Source organism: Varroa destructor, unplaced genomic scaffold (assembly GCF_002443255.2).
Source record: "Varroa destructor unplaced genomic scaffold, Vdes_3.0 BEIS01000001.1, whole genome shotgun sequence".
Lineage (NCBI taxonomy): Eukaryota > Metazoa > Arthropoda > Arachnida > Mesostigmata > Varroidae > Varroa > Varroa destructor.
The window spans coordinates 16,887,615-16,892,936 of record NW_019211454.1 but is presented as its reverse complement, the minus strand read 5'-3'; positions in this window follow the sequence as shown (position 1 = coordinate 16,892,936).

Sequence of the window (5,322 nt, the reverse complement as noted above, 5' to 3'; positions counted from 1 at the left end):
TGCTAAGTAAAATTCTTACAGTAACATTTTCTATGATTAAACATTTGCATTGTATATATTGTACAAACGGCGTTACTGTCCGCGGTCGGTTCGACTTCAAACAAGACTGGACTGCGGATAGTTGAAGATAATATTATTATTACGATCGAAAGAAGCGAAGGGATTATTACTGAACACGAATATATGCATGCTTGTGGAACTGATACAGAGAGTAGAAGTGCATCGAAAAAAAATTATTAGTGTTATTTATGTCACATACAAAATGGCAGAAAAAGGTTACTAATAAAAATGAACATTCATTTAATACTGAATTATACACGAAACACTCTTTTTCATCATATCGATAGGATTGTGCAATAGGCATAATATGTTACGCTATTCCGTTTGGTCTCATTGTTGAGATGATTCTGAATGGACAACGTTCAGGTTTTCAGTAATCCACGGTTAAGAGAAGATTATCTCAAAATGTCGATTAGCTTTTAGCTAGTGGAGTTATCTATGGAGTCGTTTATTCTCGATGTACCAACCTCGTATGTCTGCACCATGGTCATGTCTTAGACGCAGACGAAATAATGAGGTCAAAAAAAACCGGCAAAGAACGCCGCTGTTTTATCATAGGCTCTAGCCGAAGGACCTGAATTATCGATCCTATTTACAGGACCAGGTGTTTTAAGCCCCGAGTTTGACGACGCTATCGTACATTGCAAGGTGAGCATGATGCATCTTCCAAGCCCTAATGTCATCCTGTGCAAGGTTCGTCTGCAAAGCGGCTGTGTCTATCTGTTGCCCCGCGCCTTAGCCATTTGCAAGGAGTCCGCATGGATGAAACTCTATATAAAATAGGAGATCGAAAGCGAGCCCGAGCACCTCGATTTTTCGCCGATCGCAACCCTTGAGCCTGTCGCACACGAAGATTTTGGTGTTTGATGTTGTAGGATTCCAAAGCACGAGTACAAGTGTGCGAAGAGTTGTACGCTTGCCAAATAGGCTACAAAACGATCTTGACTTTGTTCCGAAAATCGTTTCTTCAAATGAGGCGCACTCGTAGCTTATTATACCAGCTAAACTTCAGCGCATAGGCATACGAGATCTGTCACTATCGACAGTTATGAATGGTAATATAAAATTCGTAACGCGTTCGTTCGGAAAGCTGCTACCCAGCTAAAAATTGTACGAATTGGCTTTCTCGATTTTTTTTTTCAAAAGAAGAAATATCTGTTGTAGATTTCACGTTAGCGCCAATCGTGTTGCTATATATAGCCAGCTTGTCAAAATTGGCAAGAAATCTTTGGATAAAAATGTCTTACTCTCACATTGCAAACTGATTTACTATTTTTAACGTAACTAGGCAAACATTTTGGGTCAGAAATGTCGGGCTATTTTAGCGGTCCAGACAGAATATGTACGTTTCTCTACACACATCGAATAGATTAGATTGTTTAAACTAAATGATTCATTATTATTTACTATATGTTTTTATTAAAGGATAAGATCTCTGGAAATTGACATTTTTACTTAGTGTGTGAGTTACCCCAAATAGGTGAACCTGAGTTTTCTAAATTCCCATATATATATATCTTATGACCGATCTATGTATAAATGAGTCGCTAATAAACTTGTTGTTGTTGTTGTTGTTGTTCAGTTTATTCACGCACACTCGTGTTAGTCCTTCGCGTGAATAAAACAAATTTTACGAATTTTCCTCCCCCCGACTCTATCTTCATTCTTATCTACGACAACTCATCTCTCGGTCCCCCGCATCCATCACTCGGATACCTTATCCGTATTCTCGAATCGTAAAGGTTCTCATGAATTGAAACATTGCCACGTAACTGAAAAAAGGAGAAAAATTACTCCTATTGGTATAATATTATTGTATATTAAGTGCATGTAAACATATCTACTCCACCTTACGAATTAGAAACGGCGTATGGTCAATAAAAACAGTAAAATTTAGCGTTCAACATTTGTGCAATTTATTTTGGTTCATTACAATAGTAATACTATTTAAATCTCGTTTGTCGGTATTGTTGTTTTTTTACGCCGGCCATTTTATTGAAAATAAGTGTTTTGTAATTGTTATGCTAATGTTGTTGGCGCACTCTGTTATTCTTCTTGTTGATGCCATTTGTTATTACCCCTGTTGCTGTTGTTGTGACGATGACCGAGAACGGTTCGTTCGAGTGGACTATATAAATTTATTATCTCTTCTGCTATAAGTTAATGTGTATCCAGGGCTTGCCAGATACTTCGATTATTTCGTTTTTCTCATTACAGAATTATTCGCTGAACCTGACGGGCGATTATTTAATCAGTAATTAGAACAACACCCTATTTTCTTGTACTTATAAGGAGAATTCAACAGCAACAGCAGTAAGTAAGCATAGCATATAATTGCCATACTTGATCTACGAAATCTTCACTTCAACGCTAAGCGTTAAATTTTGTCTTGAATCAACTCAGACTCAAGGTAACTTAGACAAATTATTATAGTTCCTTTTGCTTCCAGACAAACTGTTGCTTCGTATTTTATATGTTAGTTTTTAACAATAGTGCCTTAGATGAGCAGCAACAGCATTCTGGGCTTTGTCACTCTTATGGTTTACTACTTCAAAAGACGAGATGAAAATTTAGAGTTGACCGCCGCGGTTAGGATAATGATTCATATCTCTTTCTATACCTATTCGCTCCCTTGTACATGCATCCGTACACTCGTGTATGCATACAAATATATGCATACCTTTGCAAGTTTTTCAATAGTCCCTTCATGGCACAGAAATTTAAGAGAGGAACTTAACGCCGTGTTTTTGGAAACATCATTGTCTTTTTTCTTAAAAATGATGCCGATGCTGATGATGATCATCATCTCTATCTCTTCCATGACCTTATTTGAAACGATCTTTTCTCTTCTTTTTTTTTTCGTAATATTTTGCCTCACTATTTTCCCTCTTTCTTTTTATAGATCCATTTGTATGTGTAGCATCGGTGTCCTTGTATTGTGCGAGTCGAAATTTCAAACAAAGGGTCAATTAAATTTTTCGAATCTCGACTTGTGCGGGAACATTCGTTGTTTTCCTCCACACCACTGTATGGCTTCTTTTTGTCTTTTAATTTTACGTGCGTCTGTGTGTGTGGATGTCTATTCTGCTATGTATTTTTACTGCTTGTCCTTCGCTGTCATCCAAGTCTCACAAACGTCCTTTTTTTTCCAGAAGAAAAAACCTTCGCCCCATTGAGGAGAGCACGTCTTGTGCGAAACTGTTCCTCTTCAAGGTGAACAAGAAGCAAGATGTCTCCTACTTGCTGCCGTTTTTTACCTCTGGTATACTCGAGCTTCGTTCCCTCTGATTAGTTCACTTGTGTCGCCCAACCAATACCGTTATCATCTAGCCTCTGTTGCCGTTTTTATTCTTACTACTTACCGTCATATATCTAAAGTGTGGTGATAGGGATACGTTGCTAGAAATAGGCGTCTCTCTTTAATTACTCTTGTAATTTTCCTACTCTCTCGCTTCCTCTATGTTTATTTATTCGGTTATATATATATCAGTCAGCCAAAAACAGCTCATTATCGTCTTCTTTCGTATCGTTAGTGATGGTCGCGCTCATCGTTATTATCATCGTCATGTTAATTTTCGTTTTAATAATATTAGTAGTACGTTTATCCCTCTACGATAATATTAGCAATAATCCTCACCGATTTTCTGTGTTTATGTGTATTCAGTTCTGTTTGTAGTTGGTTGTTATCGCGATCGAGACGAAGGTCAGTGTGTTGTTTCAGTGCATGTTTGATGCTCTATCTGTATGAGCAGCGAATGTAGCTTAATTTTGAAAGGTAACGTATGAATTTTTAGAAATTGTATGTATGGCTGGGAAATAAATGTTGGCGTAAAATATAAAACAAGAAAGCATTTTCACACTTGCGAAACTTTGCTTGAATTTAGAGAACATTTAAAAGATCCACGAACGTAAATAGAGCCCATCTTCTAGTAGGGCCATATAGTACACGGGCGAATACACCACTACGAAGCGTTAGCCCTAAGCTAAGTCACCCCGGATTAGCTATACTATTCATACAGTGAATACTTCAAGTATCACATTCCGATTGACACTTTCTGTATTCCGGTGGGTTGCAGTGTACGCAATGATAACGTTGTCCCTATGTTTAGATAGAAAGGCGGAAATAGCAGGACGATTCTCCTGCTCAATGTTCTTTCAACCTGTTTGTTCAAGATCTGTAACGCACAACAAACGTCGCTGTCACGTTCAACGTTCGAAATAAACACACCCAACTCAATACGAGACAAAAGCCGAGACATTTTCTATATTTTCATACTCTATACTGATGTGTGTTTTCATTGGCCGGCTTTTCGCTGACTCGTGAACAATCATGTTCATGTTTGTTGCCGCTGCCTTGTGATGTTTTAATATGGCAAGTGAGTGTGGGCCTGTGTAGGGAATCTGTGCGTGATACGATTGCACTAGGAAAAACTGAATTACGTGTATCGCAGTTATTACGTGTCGTGTGTTTTATTTCTTGTACTCTACAGCCGCTGTCACCATCAGTGCTATTAAATTGCTGTTTTGGCTGTCGCTGCTATTAGGGTTACTGTTGATATACAGAGAAATATTACAAATGCCTTCAAAGAGCCGTCGGACCTGAATCCCATCAACACTATGCCACCTCTAGTTTTTGTCGTATTCGTAGGATCGTTCGAACATTAATGCATCATTTACTTCCACCGCGCTATCTATATATAGCTATGTTTGTTTATTCCTGTATGATCATAATAACCGGTGGAACGAAGCCCGTTAAATAATATATGGGCCACAGCGGTTGGCTGCTTAATACAAGCAGCTTTGTTTTATTTGGTTGCAAAGGGAAAGAACGTTAAGGTGCAAAGTTTACTTGTTTCTTTATTTTTGTTAGTGTTTGTCGACGTGACAATGACATTATCTCAACTTTCGACCAAAGACAAATAACGATTCTTCGATGTAGAGAGCAGGGAGTGGGTATATGGTCCCGACGTGTCGAGCGAGGACCTCCCGCTGACGAGCCCGTTGCTCAGCCGGCGTTTGGCCGCTTTTCTCTACCGCTACGTGATTTCCACACTTTCTCGCATAGTATCTTAAGTATAATAATCATTATAATAATTATCATTAGATTTTTTATTACTCAGGTTACAATCAATAATAATCATCATCATCATTACTATTACTGCACTACTCCTGTTTGAAGTACAATATCTTAGCACAATGACAATGTTAACAGTAGTCCCCCCTACTATCTTCGGTGCCTGAATGAAACGAAAATCTCATATA